Genomic DNA, 10,257 nt, shown 5'->3' with positions numbered 1-10,257 from the left:
AAACTCTTAGGGTTAACTTGACGAGCCTAGCATGTGGAGACATGGCCTCGGAACACGGAGACCGAAAGGTCGAGCATGAGTCGTATGGTAGATACGATCAACATGAAGATGTTCACCGATGATGACTAGTCCGTCTCACGTGATGATCGGACACGGCCTAGTTGACTCGGATCATGTGATCACTTAGATGACCAGAGGGATGTCTATCTAAGTGGGAGTTCATAAGATGAACTTAATTATCCTGAACATAGTCAAAAGACCTTTTGCAAATTATGTCGTAGCTCGCGCTTTAGTTCTACTGTTTTAGATATGTTCCTAGAGAAAATATAGTTGAAAGTTGATAGTAGCGATTATGCGAACAGTAGAAAGCTTATGTCCTTAATGCACTGCTCAGTGTGCTGAACCCCAAACATCGTTTGTGGATGTTTCGAACATCGAACATACACGTTTTGATAACTACGTGATAGTTCAGTTAAACGGTTTAGAATTGAGGCACCAAAGATGTTTTGGAAACATCGCGAAACATATGAGATGTTTTGAGGGCTGAAATTGGGATTTCAGGCTCGTGCCCATGTCAAGAGGTATAAGACCTCCGATGATTTTCTTAGCCTACAAACTAAGGGAGAAAAGCTCAATCGTTGAGCTTGTGCTCAGATTGTCTGAGTGCGATAATCACTTGAATCGAGTGGGAGTTGATCTTCCAAATGAGATAGTGATGTTTCTCCAAAGTCATTGCCACCAAGCTGCTAGAGCTTCGTGATGAACTATAACATATCAGGGATAGATATGATGATCCTTGAGGTATTCGCGATGTTTGACACCGCGAAAGTAGAAATCAAGAAGGAGCATCAATTGTTGATGGTTGGTGAAACCACTAGTTTCAAGAAGGGCAAGGGCAAGAAGGGATACTTCATGAAACGGCAAATCAGCTGCTGCACCAGTGAAGAAACCCGAGGTTGAACCCAAACCCGAGACTAAGTGCTTCTGTAATAAAGGGAACAACCACTGGAGCAGAATTACCCTAGATACTTGGTAGATAAGAAGGCTGGCAAGGTCGATAGAAGTATATTGGATATACATTATGTTAATGTGTACTTTACTAGTACTCCTAGTAGCACCAGGGTATTAGATACCGGTTCGGTTGCTAAGTGTTAGTAACTCGAAATAAAAGCTATGGAATAAAACGGAGACTGGCTAAAGGTGAGCTGACGATATGTGTTGGAAGTGTTTCCAAGTTTGATGTGATCTAACATCGCACGCTCCCTCTACCATCAAGATTAGTATTAAACCTGAATAAGTGCTCTTGCACCTAAAGGAATGGTTTATTGAATCTCGATCGTAGTGATACACATTTTCATGCCAAAAGATATAAGATAGTAATGATAGTACCACTTACTTGTGGCACTGCCATGTAAGTCATAATGGTATAAAACGCATGAAGAAGCTCCATGTTGATGGATCTTTGGACTCACTCGTTTTTGAAAAGTTTGAGACATGCGAACCATGTCTATTGGTGTATATGCATGAAGAAACTCCATGCAGATGGATCGTTTGGACTCACTTGATTTAGGATCACTTGAGATATGCAAATCATACCACATAGGCAAGATGACTGAAAAGCCTCGGTTTCAGTAAAATGGAACAAGATAGCAACTTGTTGGAAGCAACACATTTTGATGTGTGCAGTCCAATGAGTGCTGAGGCATGCAGTGAATATCGTTATGTTCTTACTTCACAGATGATTCGAGTAGATGTTGAGAATATTTACTTGATGAAACACAAGTCTGAATTATTGAATGGTTCAAATAATTTCAGAGTGAAGTAGAAGATCATTGTGACAAGAGGATAAAATGTCTATGATATGATCATAGAGATGAATATCTGAGTTACGAGTTTTGGCACACAATTAAGACATTGTGGAAATTGTTTCGCAATTAATACCGCCTGGAACACCATAGTGTGATGGTGTGTCCGAACATCATAGTTGCACCCTATTGGATATGGTGCGTACCATGATGTCTCTTATCGAATTACCACTATTGTCCATGGGTTAGGCATTAGAGACAACCACATTCACTTTAAATAGGGCACCACGTAATTCCGTTGAGATGACACCGTATGAATTATGGTTTAGAGAAATCTAAGTTGTCGTTTCTTAAAAGTTTGGGGCTGCGACGCTTATATGAAAAAGTTTCAGGTTGATAAGCTCGAACCCAAAGCGGATAAAATGCATCTTCATAGGAAACCCAAAACAGTTGGGTATACCTCCTAATTCAGATCCGAAAGCAATATGGATTGTTTCTAGAATCGGGTCCTTTCTCGAGGAAAAGTTTCTTTCGAAAGAATTGAGTGGGAGGATGGTGGAGACTTGATGAGGTTATTGAACCGTCTCTTCAACTAGTGTGTGACAGGGCACAGGGAGTTGTTCCTGTGGCACCTACAATTGAAGTGGAAGCTTATGATATTGATCATGAAACTTCGGATCAAGTCACTCCCAAACCTCGTAGGACGACAAGGACACGTACTACTTCAGAGTGGTAAGGTGATCCTGTCTAAAGGTCATGTTGCTAGACAACAATGAACCTACGAGCTATGGAGAAGCGATGGTGGGCCCAAATTCGGACAAATGGTTAGAAGCCATGAAATCCGAGATAGGATCCATGTATAAAACAAAGTATAGACTTTGGAAGAACTACTTGATGGTCATAAGGCTGTTGAGTACAGATGGATTTTAAAGGAAGACGGACGATGATGGTAAATATCACCATTAAGAAAGCTCGACTTGTCGTTAAGATGTTTTCCGACAAGTTCAAGGAGTTGACTACGATGGGAATTTCTCACTCGTAGTGATGCTAAGAGTCTGTTAGAATTATGTTAGCAATCACTGCATTATTTATGAAATCTTGCAGATAGGATGTCAAAACATTGTTTCCTCGACGATTTTGAGGAAAGGTTGTATGTGATACAACCGGAAGGTTTTGTCAATCCTGAAAGATGCTAATAAGTATGCAAAGCTCCAGCAATCCTTCTGAGGACTGGAGTAAGCATCTCGGAGTTGGAATGTGCGCTTTGAAGAGATGATCAAAGATTTTGGTGTATACAAAGTTTATGAGAAACTTGTATTTCCAAAGAAGTGAGTGGGAGCACTATAGAATTTCTGATGAGTATATGTTGTTGACATATTGATGATTAGAAATGATGTAGAATTTCTAGAAAGCATATAGGGTTATTTTGAAAGCATTTTTCAATAGAAAACCTGGATTAAGCTACTTGAGCATTAAGCATCAAGATCTATAAGGATAGATCAAAACACTTAATGGTACTTTCAAATGAGCACATACCTTGACATGATCTTGAAGGTGTTCAAGATGAACCAGTCAAAGAAGGAGTTCTTGCCTGAGTTGTAAGGTATGAAGTTAAGACTTAAAGCTCGACCACGGCAAAATAGAGAGAAAGGACGAAGGTCGTCCCCTATGCTTAAGACGTAGGCTCTTCAGTATGCTATGCTGTGTACCGCACCTGAAGTGTGCCTTGCCATGAGTCAGTCAAGGGGTACAAGAGTGATCCAAGAATGGATCACAGGACAGCGGTCAAAGTTATCCTTAGAAATTAGTGGACTAAGGAATTTTTCTCGATTATGGAGGTGGTAAAAGAGTTCGTCGTAAAGGGTTACGTCGATGCAAGCTTGACACCTATCCAGATAGCTCTGAGTAGAGATACCGGATACATATAATGGAGCAACAATTTAGAATAGCTCCAAGTAGAACAGTTATTTGGATTAGCTCCAAATAAAGCGTGGTAGCTGCATCTAGGAGATGACATAGAGATTTGTAAAACACACACGGATCTGAAAGGTTCAGACCTGTTGACTAAAACCTCTCTCACAAGCAACATGATCAAACATAAAACTCATTGAGTGTTAATCACATAGTGATGTGAACTAGACTACTGACTCTAGTAAACTCTTGGGTATTAGTCACATGGCGATGTGACCTGTGAGTGTTAATCACATGGCGATGTGAACTAGATTATTGACTCTAGTGCAAGTGGGAGACTGTTGGAAATATGCCCTAGAGGCAATAATAAAAGTATTATTATTATATTTCCTTGTTCATGATAATTGTCTTTTATTCATGCTATAACTGTATTATCCGGAAATCGTAATACACGTGTGAATACATAGACCACAATATGTCCCTAGTGAGCCTCTAGTTGACTAGCTCGTTGTGATCAACAGATAGTCATGGTTTCCTGGCTATGGACATTGGATGTCGTTGATAACAGGATCACATCATTAGGAGAATGATGTGATGGACAAGACCCAATCCTTAGACTAGCACAAAAGATCGTGTAGTTCATTTGCTAGAGCTTTGCCAATGTCAAGTATCTCTTCCTTTGACCATGAGATCGTGTAACTCCTGGATACCGTAGGAGTGCTTTGGGTGTATCAAACGTCACAACGTAACTGGGTGACTATAAAGGTGCACTACAGGTATCTCCGAAAGTATCTATTGTTTTATGCGGATCGAGACTGGGATTTGTCACTCCGTGTAAACGGAGAGGTATCTCTGGGCCCACTCGGTAGGACATCATCAAATGCGCAATGTGACCAAGGAGTTGATCACGGGATGATGTGTTATGGAACGAGTAAAGTGACTTGCCGGTAACGAGATTGAACAAGGTATTGGATACCGACGATCGAATCTCGGGCAAGTAAAATACCGCTAGACAAAGGGAATTGTATACGGGATCGATTGAGTCCTTGACATCGTGGTTCATCCGATGAGATCATCGTGGAACATGTGGGAGCCAACATGGGTATCCAGATCCCGCTGTTGGTTATTGACCGGAGAACGTCTCGGTCATGTCTGCATGTCTCCCGAACCCGTAGGGTCTACACACTTAAGGTTCGATGACGCCAGGGTTATAAAGGAAGCTTGTATGTGGTTACCGAATGTTGTTCGGAGTCCCGGATGAGATCCCGGACGTCACGAGGAGTTCCGGAATGGTCCGGAGGTAAAGATTTATATATAGGAAGTCCTGTTTCAGCCATCGGGACAAGTTTCGGGGTCATCAGTATTGTACCGGGACCACCGGAAGGGTCCCGGGGGCCCACCGGGTGGGGCCACCTGCCCCGGGGGGCCACATGGGCTGTGGGGGGTGCGCCTTGGCCTACATGGGCCAAGGGCACCAGCCCCAAGAGGCCCATGCGCCTGGGGAAACCCTAAAGGAAGAGTCCCAGCAGGGGAAGGCACCTCCTAGGTGCCTTGGGGGGGGAGGACTCCTACCCTGGCCGCCGCCCCCTTGGAGATTGGATCTCCTAGGGGCTGGCGCACCCCCCCCCCCTTGGTATCCCTATATATAGTGGGGTAGGAGGGCCTCCCAAACACACCTTATGCCTTTGGTGCAGCCCCTCCCTCTCTCCCAAGTTCTTCTCCTCTCCCGTGGTGCTTGGCGAAGCCCTGCGGGATTGCCACGCTCCTCCACCACCACCACGCCGTTGTGCTGCTGTTGGATGGAGTCTTCCTCAACCTCTCCCTCTCTCCTTGCTGGATCAAGGCATGGGAGACGTCACCGGGCTGTACGTGTGTTGAACGCGGAGGTGCCGTCCGTTCGGCACTTGATCATCGGTGATTTGAATCACGACGAGTACGACTCCATCAACCCCGTTCACTTGAACGCTTCCGCTTAGCGATCTACAAGGGTATGTAGATGCACTCTCCTTTCTACTCGTTGCTGGTCTCTCCATAGATAGATCTTGGTGATACGTAGGAAAATAATTTCTGCTACGTTCCCCAACAGTCCCTTCGATCAAAAGTGATCGGACAGGCTGACCATGGGTTGAACTTTGGGGCGACTGGCTCCATCGCATAGACGTCCCTTAGTGCTCGCTTTCGTTCCCGTTTGGGAATGTGGGTGGCATAGATCATGTTTACCGTTTTCACCAGAGGAGGAAATTTCTTCTGTCCCCCAGTGTTCGGACGCCGGGGCTCCTCGTCATCGTTGCTGTGCAGCCCCTCGTCCTTGTTTTCGACATTTATCTTGCCGGCCTGTTTGAACACCCAACAATCTCTCTTAGTGTGGCTGGCTGGCTTATCAGGGGTGCCATGAATTTGGCACGAGCGATCAAGTATGCGGTCCAGACTGGACGATCCCTGATTGTTTGTTTTGAATGGCTTTTTCCGCTGACCGGATTTTGAGCCACTGAATCCGGTGTTGACTGTCGTGTCTTCAGTGTTGTCTCCATTGTTCCGACGCTTATGTCTGTTGCGCCGTGGCTTGCCGTTATTGTCACGGACATCCGAAGTGTTGGAGTTTATTGGCGTGGTGCTACTGCGAGCCAACCAGCTGTCCTCGCCCGCGTAAAAGCGGGTCATGAGTATCGTGAGGGCCGCCATGGACTTCGGTTTTTCCTGGCCGTGGTGTCGGGCAAGCCACTCATCGCGGGTATTATGCTTAAAAGCCGCCAAGGGTTCGGCGTCCGGACAGTCGACAATTTGGTTCTTTTTATATAGGAACCGAGTCCAGAATTTCCTGGCTGATTCTTCGGGCTGTTGGGTAATGTGACTCAAGTTATCAGCATCCGGTGGTCGCACGTAAGTGTCCTGGAAGTTGTCGAGGAACGTGTCCTCCAGGTTTTCCCAACTGCCGATGGAATTTGCCGGCATGCTATTTAGCCAGTGTCGGGTCGGTCCTTTGAGTTTAAGGGGAAGATACTTATTGGCATGTAGATCGTCACCACGGGCCATGTGAATGTGGAGAAGAAAATCTTCGCTCCATACCGCGGGGTCTGTTGTGCCATCATATGATTTGATGTTTACGTGTTTAAACCCTTCTGGGAGTTCGTGATCCATTACTTTGTCAGTGAAGCAGAGGGGGTGTGCGGCGCCTCTATGCTGGGCTATGTTGCTATGCAGTTCGAATAAGTCTGGTTGGCTATGTTCGGCCCGGCCGGACTTGTTGATAGTGTATCCGGCATGACGATCATTGTCACGTGTTGGGGCACGCCCCGCCGATCTGTAGATCGATCTTGGCTGTCCTACCTTATTTTCCAGTATGTCTCGCAGGTCCTGCCTATTTCCCCGGGCCGTAGTGCAGGCTGGTATTCGGGCTGATACGCCATTTTATCCCGTTCACGAGGTGGCCGGTCAGCCTCGTCTTGTGTGGGCCTTAGGGCCTCCTCCTCAATTTGAGGTAGCAACTTGTGTTTTTTTTAACCTTTGGGGTGGCGCTCGAGTCCATATTCCTCGGCTGCCAGGACCTTGGTCCATCTGTCTGTGAGCAGATCTTGATCAGCTTGGAGCTGCTGCTGCTTCTTTTCCAGGCTTCTTGTAGTGGCCATAAGCCTGCGCTTAAAGCGCTCCTGCACTACGGGATCCTCAGGCACGCCGAATTCATCATCGCCGAGGCTCACCTCGTCTTCGGAGGGGGGCATGTAGTTATCCTCCTCCAAGTATCCATCCGTCGCATGTTCGTCTGGGCTAACCTGCCTGTCTTCCTGTTCGGCCTGCTCGAAGGCAGGCTGATCGGGATTGTATTCATCTTCGGCACCATCCGGATTGTTTTCGTCTCCTATGCCGGTATTGCTGTGGGGGGCTTGGAGCGACGCCGATGAAGCCCATGCTTTGATTTCTTCCTTGAGGGGTTTTCCTCCATTGCCTGATTGCCGTTGGTTTCTTTGGGAGAGTCCACCATATATATATCATACGAGGAGGTGGCCGTCCAGCGCCCCGTGGGCGGTGGTTCCTGTTCTTCTCTTGCATCGTCGTCCACACCGTCGATGCCTTTGGAGTCGAAGTCAAGCACGTCGGTCAAATCATGGACAGTGGCAATGAAGTGGGTGGTGGGTGGGTAACGAATTTCTTCGCTGCCTACTTCCCACTCGAGCCGGACATAATTCGGCCAAGAGTCTCCTGACAAAGAGAGAGACTTTAATGAATTCAGCATGTCGCCAAAGGGCGAGTGCTGGAAGATATCCGCAGAGGTAAACTCCATTACCGGAGCCCAACCGGATTCGGCGGGCCCGGGGGCGCGCGGTCTGGAACCTGCAACCGGACACAAGTCCGGGGGTGCGCTGACACAGACTTCCTTGGGGGTGGATTCTGTGTTCGGCTCTACCGCCGATGAGTGTGCGGCCTCCAGGGTGGGGTCCATCCACCCATCCTCGGACGACGAGATCTGCCCCGGATGTAGGTCTGGAGCTATTGCAGGTGCGATATCCCGAGTATTGTCTGACAGCAGGTCTAGGCCGTGCTCGTCGTGACTGTTCGGTGCTCCTGGCGTAGGCCCAAATCCATCGAAGATCAAGTCTCCGCGGATATCGTCCGTGGAGTTCAAGTTTCCGAACCTGACCTGATGGCCAGGGGCGTAGCTGTCGATCTGCTCCAGATGGCCAAGCGAATTGGCCCGCAGTGCGAAGCCGCCGAACACGAAGATCTGTCCGGGGAGAAAAGTCTCACCCTGGACCGCATTGTTGTTGATGATTGAAGGAGCCATCGAGCCTTGCAGCAACGACACAGAGGAACTCTCAATGAAAGCACCAGTGTCGGTGTCAAAACCGGCGGATCTCGGGTAGGGGGTCCCGATCTGTGCGTATAAGGCTAATGGTAACAGGAGCAGGGAACATGATGTTTTACCCAGGTTCGGGCCCTCTCGATGTAGGTAAAACCCTACTTCCTGCTTGATTGATCTTGATGATATGAGTATTACAAGAGTTGATCTACCACGAGATCGTAGAGTCTAAACCCTAGAAGCTAGCCTATGATGATTATGATTGTTCTTGTCCTACGGACTAAACCCTCTGGTTTATATAGACACCCGAGGAGGCTAGGGTTACACAGAGTCGGTTACAAAGAAGGAGATCTAATATCCGGATCGCCAAGCTTGTATTCCACGCAAAGGAGAGTCCCATCCCGACACGGGATGAAGTCTTGAGTCTTGTATCTTCATGGTCCAACAGTCCGGCCAAAGTATATAGTCCGGCTGTCCGGATACCCCCTAATCCAGGACTCCCTCAATGAGGACGAACCTCGCCAGCCGAACACTGGGAGACAGAATTTTTTTCCACCGGAGGTCAAAATAGTGAACATGATCTATGTCACCCACATACCAAAGAAGAAGCACAAATGTGCACTCCGAGACGTATACGCTGTAGAGCCTGTCGCCCCTGAATTCAACCAATGGTCGGGCTGCCCGATCACTTAGGATCGCAGGGATCATCCGACTAGTATCCTACATGGAGGTTCGGTTGCCTTGGTACTCGACCCAATAATTCATGGATAACATCTCACCCGAGTCCTCATGGACGGCGGCAGTAGTCTTATTCTGATATATCAGGACACTGTCCACAAGATGGGGATAGAACCGTAAAGAATTAGCCAAAGCAGTACTACCTTTAAAGGAGTAATACCAGGCGTAGAGGCCCGCTGTACGGGCTCTTTAACATTAGAGGTTGTAGTCGGTTCTCCCGACAACTTTCGAAGCGAAGAACTAATCTTCGACATCGCTCTGTTCCGAAGCGGCTGTCATGCACTACTTGGAAGAACGGCCTTCGCTCGTTTCAATGCAGTACCGCATAAGGCTTATCTCAAACTAAAGATGCCCCGTCCACGCGGCGTCATCACTATCAGCGGCAACATAGAGCGCTCTCTTCGTGCGGAAGACTATGTGGCAGCTCTAGTAGCCGAACCACCGAATGGCCTCTCCAACCCGAGTAACTGATCGGTCTTCAAGACCACGGACATGGCTAGACGTGTCCGGTGCCCCACTAGTTGTAGCAGTCCAGATAAACCTGAGCTTGATTAATGGCTATGCCCCCATACGAGATGCTGGGGGCTGCCCGCATATAAAGGGTCCATAGTTTGGCTTGATCCCATTTACACTCAAAAATTGAATTTTCATGGTTCATTAAGATTAACCAACTTTACGCATGGTCACACTAGAATCTTTCGCCTGGGTTTTTCTTCCTTTTTTTCTCTCTCAACAGGTGATCATCGTGCTACACCCTTCAAAGATACGGCACAACGGAGATAAAGGTGCAGACGTGCAGCAGGGCCCCGTCCAAAGGTTTCCTTTTAGATTAACACCCTGTGTAAACCTTTATTATTGTCTCTTGTTGGCTCACCCCCTCTTGGCACTTAAAATGACCAAGAGGAATACCGGTGTTACCGTCGAGCTTATGATTCACCATTCTAAAATAGACGTTACAGAAGCAGCAACCAGTGTGTTTTTGAGATCTATGCTCTCACCACGGGCGCT

The sequence above is a fragment of the Triticum dicoccoides genome, chromosome 7B (assembly GCF_002162155.2).
Source record: "Triticum dicoccoides isolate Atlit2015 ecotype Zavitan chromosome 7B, WEW_v2.0, whole genome shotgun sequence".
In the NCBI taxonomy this organism is placed as follows: Eukaryota; Viridiplantae; Streptophyta; class Magnoliopsida; order Poales; family Poaceae; genus Triticum; species Triticum dicoccoides.
This window is presented reverse-complemented; position numbering follows the sequence as displayed.